The following is an 18,145-nucleotide window of genomic DNA, read 5'->3' as shown; positions in this document are numbered from 1 at the left end:
TTTCCTTATCCATTTTGATCAGTGTATAATGATAGTTCATTGTGATTATAGTTTACATTTCCCTGATAGCTAATGCTTTTGAACATATTCAGTAAATTTATTTATCATCTCTGTATTCTCTTTGTTGAAATATCTGCTCATGTATTTTGCTCAGTTTCCTATTTAATTTTTTTTTTCCAACCAATGAGTGTTGAAAGTTCTTTGTTTATCCAGACATTAGCTGTTTGCCAGATATGTGATTAGGAGTTTCTCCCAGGATATGCTTAGCTTTACATTCTCTTCATGAGCATCTGTAGAGCAAACACTTTTAATATGCATAGTACCCTGTTAGTCAACACTTTACAGAGAAATAAAACCCAATAGGAGACATATACATTGTATAATATATTGTTATTTGTAATACATACAAATATAACTCATAATTACATCATATATACACCTATATATGACATGGAGAGCAGGAGTGGGAGAGATTGTTTTTAATTGGTTTATATGGTTTCAAGAGATGGCAAGACTGAAATTCATAGGACAAGATGGTATAGTAAAGTTTCATATAAGTATTGATGTTATAGTCTTGAATGCTGTGAAGACTGGAAATTCAGGTAGAATTTCTGTGTTGCAGTCTGGGGCAGAATTCCTTCTCTCTTGGGAAACAATTGTTTTTTTTTTTATTTAATAAAAAGCAAACCAACATTTAGTCTGATTTATTATTGTTTTTAATTCTCTACAAAGTTACTAACTGATTGGATTGTGTCAAATAATCTTCTTTATTTAAAGTCTGCTAGTTTAAAAGTTAATCGTGTCCTTAAAAATACCTTACAACATTTATAGATTGGTATTTGACCAAACAATTGATCACCATAGTCTAGCCAAGGTGACACGAAAAGGTAACCATCACAAGTTCGATTTATCAGTTTTTCATTTTATCAATCGTACTTTTGGTGTCACTTCTAAGACATTTTGCCCAGCCCTTGTCCTCCAAGACATTCTGTGACTTTCCTCCTTAAAGTATTATTCTTCATTTTATAGTTAAGTCTATGCTGAACTTTGAGATAATGTTTGTTGTTTGTATAAGATGTGAAGCTTAAGACAAGATTTTTTTTTTTTGCATATAGATGTCCAATTGCTTCTACACATTTATTGAATCATTCCTCCATTGAATTAGTTTTGCACCTTTGTCAAAAATCAGTGGAGTACATTTGGTTGAATATGATTTATAAAACCATATTTTGTGACATGTTTTCATTTAGGCAAGATAAATACCAAATCATGGAATTGCTGGATCATAGAACATATTGGTGTTTGATATGCTCCTATCAGCAGTTGATGATAAGTCTTGTTGATTTTATTTTTTCACATTGGATATTAAGTAGCATCTCATCATGATTTCAATTTGTACTTTCCTGATGACCAATAGTGTTGAACACATTTTTATGTGTTAATTCACTATTCTGAACCTTTTTTTTTTTTTTTTTGAGAAGTTAATGGCACCCCACTCCAGTACTCTTGCCTGGAAAATCCCATGGACGGAGGAGCCTGGTAGGCTGCAGTCCATGGTGTCGCTAAGAGTCAGACATGACTGAGTGACTTCACTTTCACTTTTCACTTTCATGCATTGGAGAAGGAAATGGCAACCCACTCCAGTGTTCTTGCCTGGAGAATCCCAGGGACGGGGGAGCCTGGTGGGCTGCTGTCTGTGGGGTCGCACAGAGTCAGACACAACTGAAGTGACTTAGCGTTGACCTTTTTTACTCACTCAGAAAATTTTGCTGTTTGTCTTTTGATTGGGTTGTAGTTGTTTATAAATTCTGCTCTAAGTCTTTTGTCATATGTGTTCTTACAAAATTATACCTAATTTTCTCTCAAATTGTGGTTTCTCTACAGTTTTATCAGTGTCTCCTTAGTAAATAGAATTTTACAAAGTTGATGAAATCCAACTTTTCAGTTATTTTTTTTTAGTTATAAGTTTGAGCTTTCTGTCTCTTAGGTAAGAATTTTTACCAACTGTAATATTGCAAAGATACCTGCCTAAGCTTTTCTTCAAGTAAATACATACATATTCTGAAGTTGGTATAATGTTCTAAAAATACCAATGATGTCAAATTGTTTGATAGTGTTAAGCAAATTCTCTATATGCTAATTATATTTTTTTCTATTAGTTACTAGAAATGAGCATAAGCATACACAAATATGATTCTGTAATTTTTAATTTTTCCTTTAATGTTGTCAATTTTCACTTCATTTATTTTGAAGCTTTCTGTTAAGTGCAGATACATTTAGGATTGTTTATATCTACTTGATGAATTGACCATTTTATTATTATAAAATATTTTTCTTTACCTTTGGTTATGTTCCTTTTATTGAAGTCAACTTCATCTTATACAGCACTCCAAATTTCTCGTAAGTAGTGCTTTTAAGGTATAATTTTTACCATCATTTTGCTTTTAACCTAGTTGAGTCTTCATATAACAGTGCACTTACATAAACAACAAATAGTTCCATTTTGCTCTGTGACACACTCTGAAAACCCTTGCCTTTTGATTGCTTACCCTAAATATTAGTCTATCTTCATTCAATATAATTATTGAAAATTTGGCTTTATGCTTATATTCTAGCTTTTATTTTCTGTTTGTCCTAGATATTATTTGCAATCTTCATCTTCCTTCAAGTTGATTCTAATTTCTATTATCAGTTCTATTTAGTATGAAAAACTAATTTTATAATTTCTTGAAGTATGTATCTGCTAATGACAAATTATGTCATATTGCTCAGAAAATGTCTTTATTTCACCTTCATTTTTGGCTAGATAAAGAAATCTTGGATGACTGTTTTTCCTTACTCTTTTGGCATTTTAAAGATATTGTATCTTTGTCTTCTGTCTTTCATTGTTTTTAAGAAAAAGTCAGAAAATAATAATCTTTGTTCTTTTAACTGTACTAATCCTTTTTCTTGGGAGGGCTTGGGAATTTTTCTCATTTTCTTTCACTTTTAGCAATTTGCCTGATATGTTTTAGGCATTTTCCTGGTGTGTTTGTGTCTGTGTATGTGTGAGTGTGTGTGTGATTATGTTTAGGCTCATCATGCTTCAGGTTCACTGAGTTTTATTAGATTAGCGGCTTTATCATTTTCATCAAATTGGGAGAGCTTATGGAAAATTTTGAAAAATATTCTTCAATTTTGTTTTTTTTGCCCCAAACTTTTTCATTCCTTTTTTTCTCACACTTCAGCCAAATGTATGTTAAACTATATTATTGACATATTATCTTACATGTATCAGGGATAGATATCAACCATTGTTTCTCTGTTTCCTTTAGTTTGGGCATTTTATACTCTTTTGCTTACATGAGTACTGATTGTTTTTTTCTATACAATATAGTCTGATATTAAACATATCCAGTTAGTTTTTATATTAGGTTATTTTTGTTGTTATTCTCAACTTTTCATTTGTTTCATTTTTATACAGCTATTTCTTTGCTTGGAATTCCTATCTATTCATTTGTTAAATTTATATTTCTTTTGAACTATTCATCCCGTTTACAGTGTCTGTTTTAAAGTCCTTGTCTGATGATTCCATCATGTGTATTTCTGTTGACTGTGTTTATTATTTTTTTTCCTTCTGGATACAGAATGTATTTTTCTGTTTCTTCATATGTCTAACAGTTTTTGCTTATGTGTTTGCTATTGCAGAACAATGATAAAATTTAGAGAAAATAGATTATGTTACCTTCTTTTAAAGACTTTAATTCTGTCAGTTAATTTTTGATTGCTCAGCATGATTATGTGAGCATGGAGTTTAGAATTTATTAGAGTGTGTTTAGAGTAGCCCTAGAGCACTGAGGTTCTACCCTTTTTGAAATCTCTGGAAAATGCTATAATGTTCATAAAAGGCCCTGCATTCTGGATGATTAGAATTCCACTTTCTCAGCATTGTGTGATCTAAAAAGGTGTCCATTCAGCTCATAACTCCTCCATAATTACTCTCTGCTTTCTGTTCTCCAGCTCTGTGCATAATTCATTTCCATACCCATTTTTCTTTCACTTCAAGGATTATTCATTTTTCAAATAAGCTAGATAAATAAATGGAATTCTTTGTGAATTTACTGGAAACAAGACATATTCATCAACTGTAGGGTTTTTAAAACATCAAATTGGAAATTTTAACTGGCCTATGAATGTTTAAATACTTTATCTGAGCCAGAAAATAGCTTTACCAGGCTTAGTTCTTGATGCCATGTTTAAAGAAATGTCCAAACACACAGAAACACACAGGTAAAATGCAAACAATTGGGAGAATAAAGGTGGGTATTTTCTTTGAATTGTTCTGGGAATCCTCATTGGAAATGAAAAGTAATGTAGATATTTAATACCACGTTAAACAAAATAGAAAACTCATCATGAGTTATTTTGGACTAACATTAAATACACTAAAACACATAAATATCTTTGTCACTTGAACACCCTAAGGCATGCCATTCTGAGGTTGTAAGGACAGTTATTACGGAGCCCTTGCTAGGTGAGTGACAGTTACTGAACCAATCATTTTACATATTTAATTATCAAAACAGTCTAAAGTAGACTCTATTATTATTCACATTTTAAAGATGAGTTTCGTGAGATTTCAAGTTCACTAAGTCTCAAGGCCAATTAAAACTTGGTTGTCATTGTTTAATCACTAAATCATGTCCAACTTTTTGCGACCCTGTGGACTGCAGTTTGCCAGGCTCTCTATCCTCCAGTACTTTCTGGAGTTTGCTCAGATTCATGCCCACTGAGTCGGTAATGCTATCTAACCATGTCATCCTCTGTTGCCCTCTTCTCCTTTTGCTGTTGATCTTTTCTAGCATCAGGGTCTTTTCCAATGAGTCAACTCTTCACATCATGTGGCCAAAGTTTGGACCTTTGGCTTCAGCACTAATCCTTCCAATGAATATTCAGGACTGATCTCCTTTAATACTGACTGGTTTGATCTCCTTGCAGTCCAAGGGACTCTCAAGAGTCTTCTCCAACACCATAATTAAAAAGGATCAATTCTTCAGTGCTCAGCCTTCTTTATGGTTCAACTCTCACATCCATGCATGACTACTGGAAAAACCATAGCTTTGACTATCCAGACCTTTTTCAGCAAAGTGATGTCTCTGATTTTTAAGAAGCTGTCTATGTTGGTCATAGCTTTCCTTCCAAGGAGCAAACATCTTTAATTTCATGGCTGCAGTCACCATCCACAGTGATTTTGGAGCCCAAGAAAATAAAATCTGTCACTGCTTCCACTTTCCCCCTTTCTGTTTGTCATGAAGTAATGGTACCAGATGTCATGATTTTCTTTTTTTCTGAATTTGAGTTTTAACCCAGCTTTTTCACTCTCCTCTTTAACCCTCATAAGGAGGCTCTTTCATTCCTCTTCACTTTCTGCCCAATTAGAGTGGCATTATCTACATATCTGAGATCATTGATATTTATCCTGGCAATTCCAGGAAATATCGATTCCAGCTTGTATTCATCTAGCATGGCATTTCACATGATGTACTCTGCATATAAGTTAAATAAGCAGGGTGACACTATACAGCCTTGATGTACTCCTTTATCAAATTTGACCCAGTCCATTGTTCCACGTCCGTGTCTAAATATTGACTGCATACAGGTTTCTCAAGAGACAGGTTAGGTGGTCTGGTACTCCCATCTTTTTTAAGAATTTTCCACAGTTTGCTGTTATCTATAGAGTAAAAGGCTTTAGCGTAGTCAATAAGCAGAAATGGTAGCAATTATTATTGTTGTGAATGCAGGATATAGTAGGATAAAGGGGAGCACTTTCAAATAAGATTGTTCCTGCTAGCATTTTACATATAAAGGAGGCAATTATGTATATACAATAATCAGTAGTGGGGAATACCAAAGTGCTAAATAGATAATACTAAAAGTTAATATTGGACACATTAAAAAAGAGGAACAAAATTGAAATCAAATGCAGAAAAGAAAAAAATCATCTAAGGTAAAAATTATAAAAGGACAGTAAATAGAAAAATGTAAAACCTGAATAAAGATAGAAAACTAAAACAGAAATACATGAGAATCTGCAACAAAAGAGAGAGCTGAGATTTAATTTTGACTTAAATAACATGGGATTTGGGTTAGCTGAAACTTATTTGGAGTTAGTAAGAAACCTACCCTAACTAGAAATGTGAACGGTGAGGTTGCTTTTGAATTCCTACTTTCTAAATTACTATTGTAATTAAACGATAAGGCAAATGATAAATTAGAATATATGAAGTAAAATTATTAATAAAATTTTGTCCTACTCAACTTGTCTCTAAAAAAGTAAGTTTTTTAAAGTGTACAGTCCAAGGTAAATTTTATTTGTATGCAAATAAAAAACCCATATGAATCTAATTTGTGTGAATGCAAAGAGTGCCTCTAGATATTCAAATAATAGTCTTGACTAAATAAAATTATTATAAAGTTAGATGACTGACGTTAGTTTTCTTTCAAAATTGATCTGAAGGCAATTTCAATATAAGGGTTCAAAACATTTTAAGAATCATTGGATTAAGTATATAGCCCATAAAGAGAAAGTGTTTTGAAAGACATAGTTCTTAATTGAATTTGCAAGCTTAAATAAAATTAAAAAATGTGTGTGTGTCATATGTAGGTAGCAAATAAAAATGATCTAATTTAAAATATTTAAGCAGTATAATCATTTTGACAACACCTAGTAACAATATTATCAGAGAAAAGAGGATAAAAATCAAAATTTAATATAATCAATTAAAATTAGTATTATAAATAATACTTGCTTCTTTTATATTTGATCCTTATGATAAAAATATTAGGAGAAAAAGGTAAAAGCTAAAGATTTAACTGAATAAAATGAAGTACTGTCTTAAAAGAAGCAGTTTTGTGTTACTTTGGTATTAAATAGGCTTTCTAAATGCTCACCATTTTTCCGAAACTTAATTCAAACCAAGGTTATTTTGAAGTATATCACAGAGATATGGGCAGTAGCTTAGATGCATTTTGTACAAGAGAACAGATTAAATCCAGGTTTTTTGAAATTTGGAATAGCTTACAAAATTGAAGGTAGAAGTTCTAATCTGACAGTTGCCTGATAAAATGTGGACTCAAAGTAAATTTTGTTAAAAGCTCTGAAAAATGGCTGCCTCTCACAATATGTGCTTTACAAACACAATTTTTTTTTTTTTATAGTAAAGGCACATCTTCTGATTCCACTATAGCAACTAGTTTTAAGCTTTAAAATAATAAACCCTTTAGAAAAAACAACTATACAACACTAGAGCAGGGACTGGATTATAAAGAAAGCCAAAATCAAATTTAATTTCTTCCCTGGATCATTTTTTTTTTTTTGGTTTGTTTGTTTCTTAATTAAAATAAGTCATATATAGAGTTATTTTATTGATTTGACATTATGGCATGACATTATGATACTAAGTCCAATGAATTTGATAATTATATCTACCTTGGAATTACCACCTGAAGCAAGATAGTAAATATCTGCATCCCTCTAGAAAACTGCCCACACAAATCCAGTTATCTACCATTGGCAATTTTTCTAATTTCCATTTCCATAATTACTTTTGCCTAGTCCAAAAATCTCTGTAAACAGAATCTTAAAATATGTGTTATTTTGTATATGGTCTCTTTTGCTCAAATGAATGTTTTTGAGAATTCTTTGTTTTGCTGTTTTTTATCAATAGTTCCATTTTTTTATTACTGAGTAGTAATTCACTCTTTGAATATATCACTATTTATTTATTCACTTTCCTGTAGATAGATAATTGAATTGTTTTCAATTGCTGTGAGAACTTTGATAGAAGTTTTCTTGCATATGTAGGTTTTCATATATTTGGGATAAATACCTGTTAGTGTAGTTGGATTTTTGTGTAAGTTTCTATTTTTCCTTATAGGAAAGTACCTAGCAGTTCTCCAAAATAGCATAATTTTATATGTCTACCAGTGTAACCCTTAACATTTTATAAACTTTCCAGTTCTACATTCTTGCTAACATTTGGAATTGTTGGCATTGCTGATTTTGGGCTTTCTAGTAAATTGAAATGATATCTTATTATGGCTTAACTGTTATCTCTCTAATGTCTGATAATGTTGAGTTCCTTCTCATATGACTGATGAGCATTCAAGTATCTTCTGTGAGGTTTCTATTCAAGTTTTTGCCCACATTTAATTGCTTATTTATTTGTGTATTGTTGATCTGTTATTTATATATTCTGTATATATGTTCTTTTTCAGATATAAGTACTGGTAATATTTCCTCCTATTCTGTAGCTTGACTGCTTTATTCACTTTCTTGTTATCTTTGATGAGTAGTCAGTTTTAATGTTGATTAATTTCCATATAATAGTTTCTTTTATGGTTAGTACCTTTATATTCAGGGTAAAAATATTTTTGTCCTTCATGAGACATATTTGACTAATCCAAGCTTTGAAGATATCCCCCTATAGTTCTAACTTTTATATTTAGGTTTGTGATCTACCTTAAATTGATTTTTGGCTTGAAATGAACAGGAGTCTATTATGTTTTCAAATGAATCTATTCATTTTATCTGAGTTATCCAGGAGTTTGGTATAAAGTTGTTCATGATATTCTCTCATTCTTTTAATGTCTGTAAAATTTATTGAGCTATTTCAAATCCTAAAAGATGATGTTGTAAAAGTGCTGCACTCAATATGCCAGCAAATTTGGAAAACTCAGCAGGGGTCACAGGACTGGAAAAGGTCAGTTTTCATTCCAATCCCAAAGAAAGGCAATGCCAAAGAATGTTCAAACTACCACACAATTGCACTCATCTCATACGGTAGCAAAGTAATGCTCAAAATTCTCCAGGCCACGCTTCAACCATACGTGAACTTCTAGATATTCAAGCTGGATTTAGAAAAGGCAGAACCAGAGATCAAATTGCCAACATCCATTGGATCATCAAAAAAGCAAGAGAGTTCCAGAAAAAACACCTATTTCTGCTTTATTAACTATGCCAAAGCCTTTGACTGTGTGGATCACAGCAAACTGTGCAAAATTCTTCAGGAACTGGGAATACCAGACAACCTGAGAAATTGTATGCAGGTCAAGAAGCAAAGTTAGAACTGGACGTGGAACCACAGATTGGTTCCAAATAGGAAAAGGAGTGCATCAAGGCTGTATATTGTCACCCTGCTTATTTAACTTATATGCAGTATGTGTCATGTGAAATGCGGGGCTGGACAAAGCACAAGCTAGAATCAAGATAGCCAGGAGAAATATCAATAACCTCAGATACCAGGATGACCTCACCCTCATGGCAGAAACTGATGAGGAACTAAAGAGCCTCTTGATGAAAGTGAAAGAGGAGAGTGAAGAAGTTGGCTTAAAACTCAACATTCAGAAAATTAAGATCATGGCATCTGATCCCATCACTTCATGGCAAATAGCTGGGGAAACAGTGAAAGACTTTTTTTGCTGGCTCCAAAATCACTACAGATGGTGACTGCAGCCATGAAATTAAAACATGCTAGCTCCTTGGAAGAAAAGCTATGACCAACCAAGACAGCATATTAAAAAGCAGAGATATTACTTTTCCAACAACGGTCCATCTAGTCAAGGCTATGGTTTTTCCAGTAGTCATGTATGGATGTGAGAGTTGGACTATCAAGAAAGCTGAGCCCTGAAGAATTGATGCTTTTGAACTGTGGTGTTGGAAAAGACTTGTGAGAGTCTCCTGGACTGCAAGGAAATCAAAGAGGCAATCCTAAAGGAAATCAGTCCTGATTCTTCATTGGAAGGACTGATGCTGAAGCTGAAACTCCAATACTTTGGCCACCTGATCTGAAGAACTGACTCATTGGATAAGACCCTGATGCTGGGAAAAGTTGAGGGCAGGAGGTGAAGGGGACGACAGGATGAGATGGTTGGATGGCATCACTAACTCGATGGACATCGGTTTGGGCAATCTTCGGGAGTTAGTGATGAACAGAGAAACCTGTTGTGCTGCAATCGATGGGGTCACAGAGAGTTGGACACGACTGAGCGACTGAACTGAACGATTTGTTGTGATAACTGCTTTCTCATTTCTAATGCTGTCAAATTATATTTGTTTCTTTTTCTCATTTGTTCTGTTTCAATATCTGCTTTTTCTTGATTAGAATAACTCAGACTTTGTCAAGTTTATTGCTCTTTTAAAAGATCCTACTTGTGCATTCGTCAATTTTATCTACTTTTGTTCTTTTTCAATTTTGTTGACATCTGCTATCTCTTTTTTGCCCTACTTTGCTCTGTTACTATTTTGTTTTGTTATAATAGAAACTTAAGCCATTGATTTTAAATGTTTCTTCTTTTAAGGGTACATTTTCTGTCTCACCCAACCTTAGCTAGCCTGTCAGTTCAAATTAAAAATACATCATAGCTGTTATTTCAGCATTCCTGTCCTTCTGTCAATCCTCAGCAGACACTGACATTGGGAAATATGCCACATGCCTAGAGGAAGCTCCCTCTTCTCTTCTATCCTAATCAACCCCCCACTTCTCTACAATTGGGGAAAAGTAGGTAGATTCAGACTTGTTTTGTAGCAACATCTCCCTGTCATTCTCACTCATCATGCCTGCCACATGTGGGAATTAAGTTTGTTAACAGTATAACTAGTGTTATCAGCTATCTATTGCTGTGTAACAATCTCAGAATGATTGCTTACACGTTAGTATTCATGATGATTCTGGTTGATGAGGCAGTTTTCCTCCATATGATGGTTTATATCACTGAATCCAGCTGGTAGTTGGGCTAGAATGAAAATTCTGAGATGACCTCTCTTATTTCTGGCACCTTGATACAAACTATCAGACGGTGCCTCAGTTCTCCACATAGCCTCTGTATTTACAAGGTGTTTGATCTTACTGGCCTGCTCCATGTGACCTCTCTTTTTTGCATTAAAACTGGACTTTTTTGTATCATGGGAGCTAGGCTCCAAGAGGGAGTGTTCCAAAAGGATAAGCCCTGATATGCAGGCACTTTTCAAGGTTGCATGCATAACACTTACAACTTTGCTTTGACCAAAGCAAGTCATATTGGCTAGCCTAGCAGGGTTTATTTATTTTATTACTGTAATATAAGTGCTTTACAATGTTGTTTTGTTTTCCTCTGTACAACAAAGTGAATCACCTATAAGTATACATATTTCCCCTCCCTCTTAAGCCTCCCTCCCACCTCCCCCCATCCCATGGATTAGTATAGCAATATTTACTTTATTTCTGAAGATCTATGACAAAGTAGATCCCCCTGCCACTCAGCAAGAAATGAAAACTACTGTAGATTTTTTCTCTCCTAGAAAGATATGTTTATTTTATTATTTAATCTATTTAGTTTTTTTTTTCCCCTGATACCTCAACTGTCTGAGGAATTAGAAAACAAAGTGAAAGCTAGTTATGATTTTGTAGACTATCTGTTTGTTTTCATGACTAAGATGGAAGTGAAATTTCCTGCAATGTTTTACATCCAAACTCGAAGTGGAACCATTGCCCACTACTTGTATTTCATACATTCTGATCGTCTTCAATATTTTAAGACCCCATGACTTTCTCCCTTAAGCTAAGTGAATAATCTTATCTTCTGATGTCACAGAAAAAACAAGTCAGTAGAGGATATTTTATCTTAACTTCCTTTCACCAGAGGTGCAAATTCAGGTAATATAACCTAGTGTATATAAATAAGGTAATAGAACTTATTTTCTTACCACCAAGGCTTTTGTTTTTATTTTTTTAATATTCTACCTGGAAATCTTGCAAGTACCACTTTGTCTGCCTTATTGCTACTTTTTCCTTAAGATCTATCTGGTTGTCCCTTATTCTAAATGTCCTCTGGTGTTTAAACATGTGTTTAGGTACCCTTCCTAGGTGCTTGTACTTTACTTACTGCTTTTTCTACCATAGACATTATCACTGCATATTGCACTTGACTATTAACCTGTCTGTAACCCATCCCCCAAAGCTCCACATATATATACATGCTAGGCCACGAGCTCCACGAAGTAGAAATTATATATATCTTTATCTTGCAGTTGCATCCCCAGCACTGAGTGTGCCTGACACTCATGTACATGTCAAAAATATATTCAATAAATGTGTGTGTAAATAACACATTTCTCATTTGATCATGTTACAGCTGCATGTTGCAAAACTCTGGGAGATACTCATTCAATTCAGTTCAGTTGCTCAGTCATGGCTGACTCTGCAACCCCATGGACTGCAGCACGCTTCCCTGTCTATCACCAATTCCTGGAGCTTGTTCAAACTCATATCCATCGAGTCAGTGATGACATCTAACCATCTTATCCTTTGTCATCTCCTTCTCCTCCTGCCTTCAATCTTTCCCAGAATCAGGGTCTTATATAATGAGTCAGTTCTTCACAATAGGTGGCCAAAGTATCACAGTTTCAGCTTCGGCATCAGTCCTCCCAATGAAGAATCAGGATTGATTTTCTTTAGGATTGACTCTTTGATCTCCTTGCAGTCCAGGAGACTCTTAAGAGTCTTTTCCAACACCACAGTTCAAAAGCATCAGTTCTTCGGCACTCAGCTTTCTTGGTAGTCCAACTCTCACATCCATACATGACTACTGGAAAAACCATAGCCTTGACTAGATGGACCGTTGTTGGAAAAGTAATATCTCTGCTTTTTAATATGCTGTCTTGGTTGGTCATAGCTTTTCTTCCAAGGAGCTAGCATCTTTTAATTTCATGGCTGCAGTTACCATCTGCAGTGATTTTGGAGCCCAAGAAAATAAAGTCTCTCATTGTTTCCACTGTTTCCCCATCTGTTTGCTATCAAGTGATCGGACTAAATGCCATGGTCTTCGTTTTTTGAATGCTGAGCTTTAAGCCAGCTTTTTCACTCTCCTCTTTCACTTTCATCAAGAGGCTCTTTAGTTCCTCATCAGTTTCTGCCATGAGGGTGAGGTCATCCTGGTATCTGAGGTTATTGATATTTCTCCTGGCAATCTTGATTCCAACTTGTGCTTCATCCAGCCTGGCATTTTGCATGATATACTCTGCATATAAGTTAAATAAACTGGGTGACAATATATAGCCTTGATATATTCCTTTCCCAGCTAGGAACCAGTCTGTTGTTCCATGTCCAGTTCTAACTGTTGCTTCTTGACCTGCATACAGGTTTCTCAGGAGGCAGGTAAGGTGGTCTGATATTCTCATCTCTTTAAGAATTTTCAGTGACAAAGGTATAAAAAAAGTTATACATTCAGTAATAGGAAAAAAAAAAAGATGTTTTTTAAATTGATTGAATTTTATTTAGTATAATTAATCGCTTAAAGTAATGATCTTGGGGAAGGTAAATGAAAGGTAACCCATTCCTCTGGGAGGAATCTCATCCCAAAAAAGGAGAGAAAACTATCCAAATGTCATCATGGGAGTAATTCCCATTCCACCCTAAGGAATATTACTAGAGGGGATGTATATGACAATGGCATGACATCTGGGAAAAGGCTGAAAATCATTGATTTTAAAAAGTTGATTGTTAAATCTGGATTGGTTTTATATAGTCTATATATGCTTAAAGTTCAGCTCACTGAAGCAAAGCAACAATTTACTAAGTAGCATCCTAACAAGCTAAAATAGTTTAATACATTTTTCAAAATGGACAACATTCCCAGTTAATGGAGTGAGCACTTTGGGAGAACTGATTTTACAAATACATTTTTATCCAGTGCTTTAAAATTTCAGTGCATTACTAACACAGACAGATGCTTTAACCCTTTTAGTTATGAACTGTGTTTCCATGTGTTTCTAACCATTTCTAAATTCCAGAGATGGGTAATGTGAATGAATTACCAAAGAATAGCTAGAACTCCAAGTAGAAATGCTTCAACATAATATTTTAGATCTGGAGGGATTCCAAAGATCAGCTCATGACTTATTAGAAACATAAGGCCCTGATAAGTTTTGTCTGTACAAGAGACAAAAGTAATATGCAACAGAAGCCTTCCGTCTTGTCAAGATGTCTCTTCTCTTCTACTACCACCTCCCACTTTTCACTCTGTTCAAGCCACAGAAGCTTTATTTCTGCCTTCAGATAGTCTAAGCTTATTTTTCTGTAAGAACTTTTGCACTAGTTGGTTTCAAGTGCAACCCCTGATTCTGCAGGGGGCATTTAATTCCCATATATTTTCATAACAGACACTTCTCCATTTAGGTCTCAATTAATAGAAGTAATTAGCCTCCAACTAATAAAAAAAAAAAAAAAAGACAATATGTCATTGTGAGCACTCTGGCTCAAGTAAACTCATCCTCTCTTCTCCCTATTATTTTATCACATCACCCTATTTTCTTTTATTCAGAATACTTAAAATTATCTTGCACATTAATTTATTTTGCATTCTTTCTCCTCACTCTTGAACCTAAGCTCCATAAAAGTAATTGTCTTCCTTGATTTGATATTATCTGAATCTAGAACATCACTTGTCACAATAAAGCACTCAGTAGAGATTTGCTGAGTGATTGAATGACTTACGGCATCTTATGGCATCTGTGATGCCAGTCTGGTCACAATGTTTCTAAAGAAAAAAAAACCCTCAAGATTGTGCATTTACATATACATTCAATTGCAGTTGACTTCTTAAAACAAAATCTTTTAAAATAATATTTCTTTAGAGCATTTGTTTGGGAATTGAAAATGATTCTGTAACTGTTCATCAATACACATGAATCAATATCAATTTAGAAGTGCATCAATATTTTTATTCCTGTCTGCCTGCATTAATTCATACATCACTATGCATTCCACTTCTTGGCATCTGCTGATTCCAGATTTTCTGGTTTGCAGAATAGCATCATTGAGTTTCATGCCATATGGCTGCCTTTCCTTGGTCCAAGCTTTGATCAATCAAGTGATGGCAGACTGACTCATGCCATTTTAGATAGAGATGTGATGTGGAGCCAATTCACTAGAACACTTTTTTTTTTTTTTAAGAAAAATGTTCTAAGCATCAATAGGGGAGCATAAGCTATACTAAATAAATATATATACAAAAATACACTTTGTACCTAATGGTTGTCTCCGAGACAAATTGCCAGAAACTTGTTTTATCCCTAAAGGGGAATGTTCCTTCCAAAATTCTAAGTGGTGCTGTACTCATGTGCATGACTAAAATTATTATTTATCAGCAGCAGTGAGGGGTTTTATACCCTGAGGTAGGGTAGTCTATTCTTTCCCCGATAGCAGTCTGAAAACCCAGCGTTGCGGTTTAGTGATTTGAAACGCAACAAACAAATATGAGGAAATGCTTTGAAGGATGCTCTGGTTATGATCTAATGATATTAAAAAATGCATCAAGAAGTCTGATCTACACCCTCCCTCTGACTCTAGTCCAACTCCCGTTTAGTTGTATATTGATAACTCATCTCATTCTCAAAAGTAGTAGAGGCAATTATAAAAATACACATGATATATATAAGAGCATAGAATAAATGTGAAGGCATAGAGAAATAAAATCATATATATATATATGTATATACACACACACACGTGTAATATATGTATAATATATGCATATGTATAATGTCTATGTTAACCTAAAGGTAAACTTAAGAATGAAAATAATTCCAAAAGATTGTAGACATGGTTAATGAACTTGGCCTTGGGATTATTACTAGATGAAGGAGAAATAGTAAAAAGATTTTACAGTGTCCATGAGATATGTAGTTTTTAAATATCAGCTATTTAAGAAAAGCAAAGCTTTTATTTATGTTTTTTAGCAGTGAGGCTTGAGAGATATGTTATAGGGCTTTATAAAGAGGACATAGGTCTTACCTGTGTCCTTACCACATACCCTTAAGCACATTTCTACAGTAAAAGTAGTAGCAATTCTGTCAGACTATGCCTTTAAAGTAAGAACAGACACCAATGCAGTTTTCAGAAACAGATTTTAAGATGTGGTATGGATTCATGTTCGAAATTTACAGTTTGTTGAGGTGCTCTGAATCAGTTTAAGGATAAAAGACTATTGGCTAAATATGTTCTAAGAAACTTCATCTAAGAAAAGTACAAATTGGAAGTAATATTACATAAAAACTAATCGAGACAGTGTTGATGTTACCCATAATTCTTTCCTTTTATACCTTAGCAATGTTGTAGCTAATATGCAAGATTTGCAGGACAGGGATATATGCTCAAATTCCACCTCTACTGTTTACTACTGTGTGATGACAGAGATGTTAATTTCTTTACTCATGTGTTCCTTTTTCAGTATTAACAACAAATGAAACATATACCTCAGTAGAACTTTCAAGAACTAACACAGGCAAGAGCCCCCCACCCCCATCATGAGACTACCCGGCGTGCAGCAGGTGCCCAGTAACTGATACATAATATACCCTTTCTGCTTTATGCACTGTACCAACAACAACAACAAAATCCCTGAAGAGCAGGATATTGAAAGAAAGGATCCTTTCAGCAGCATGAAGTGAAGTAGGTAAAACTTTCCTTGAACCATAGAAACTGCAATTAGTAGATAAAAAGGCTGATAGGTACTTAACAGTTACTGGATCATTTCTGTCCTATACTATCCTTTCTACTTAATTCCATAACTGCTTCAAAAAAAGGAAAGGAAATGCCACACTTTTCTCTTGTTACAAGAAAGTTTTAATTGAAAACAAGAGTACTGGGCTGAATACGGCTTCAGCGGATCCCAGTTAAATTAGAAGGGGCTTTTCACTTAAGGCCTAGTGTTGATATGTCACTGTGCTCTGTCACTTTGAAAAGCGATAGTGCTTTGTTATCAGCGCTGAGCCCTGGCAGGCTTCTGATGTAGACTTAGACTAAAATAGAATGCCAGAATGATGGAGGTGCTGCTTACCTTCTCAAAGCTCCAGGCTGTAGATGTGAGCAAAGGTGCTGACATATTGCTCTGTCCAGCTCAGTAGATTTGATCATCTCCAACAGATCATTTTCATATTTTATATTGTAAGTTTAAAATTTTTAAAGTGTTTATAGATTTGCAAAAGAAGTATGAAGATTACTGATTCCATTAGGTGCATACCATCCAAAGACTTGCTAGGCAAATTATGAAGATTAATTTTTGTCCTTTAACAAAAATTAAATTTTGCGTAAATTCTATTTAGTATAGAATACTTGAGGATGTGTTTAGAGAAAAAAATGCTGCAACTGATGACTTATTAGAGGAAGCTAAACTGCCAGTTAGCATAGTCATTTGTTAAATTAAACACTGTTTTTTGTGGGGTTTTTTTGTTTGTTTGTTTGTTTGTTTTTGTCAGCCTTCTGCCCAGCACTGAGAAGGTGCTGGGAATTTGGAGACAAATAGGAGTCCCTGTCCTCAAGCAGGGAGACAGAAATAGGTAATTATAAAATGATGCAGCAAGTGAAATGGTATGCTTAGACTATTACTGAAACACAAAAAGCAATTATCCTGATATGTCTTAGAAGCCAGTAACAGAAATAGTGCATGTCTAACCAGTATTCTTGTACCTTATTACCAGATCAGCAAATCCTTTGTATAGCTGGATATTTATATTGATATGACATTACCTTCCCTGACTAGGAGCAACAAGATTTCCCTTTTAGAAATAGTTAAACAGACACATTCAAATTGAGAATCTTACAGGAAAAGAGGGAAAGCTTTTAAGGACTTAGAATTACTACCCTTCCTCATTTCTACTACCCCAGCCCGAAACACACACAATTTAATTTTTTGTACACTGAAGCAACCCATGTCTTTCTGTGATTGACTACATGGGAAGGCAGCTACTATCCTCTGGCCTTTCAATCTCTTTAATGCAGGTTCCCTTTTCTACTCAGCGTGTTTATCCACATTAAACTCTGGTATAATAATTGTGCAGCTAAAGAGCGTTTAAGAGAGCATACATTGTGAAAGGAAAAATACATGTTTCACTACATTTTCTGCTTTTCAAAAATAAATCTATTTTTTCATGCATTTGTATGAGATTTTTCAGAGCCCTCCCCTCTGGAGTCGTGTTTTAGCAACAGCACTACTGCTCTGAGCTTTAATCACTGGGTATTTGGTTTTTTTCACACTAATTTCAATCCACAAACTAGCATTCAAATTGAAAATGGCAATAGGTTCACAGCTTTTCAATTGACTTTCAAGTGTCACACTCTGTTTTCAGAGC

Source organism: Cervus canadensis, chromosome 14, assembly GCF_019320065.1.
Source record: "Cervus canadensis isolate Bull #8, Minnesota chromosome 14, ASM1932006v1, whole genome shotgun sequence".
NCBI lineage: Eukaryota > Metazoa > Chordata > Mammalia > Artiodactyla > Cervidae > Cervus > Cervus canadensis.
The sequence above is the reverse complement of the archived record's forward strand: the minus strand, read 5'-3'. Positions refer to the sequence as shown.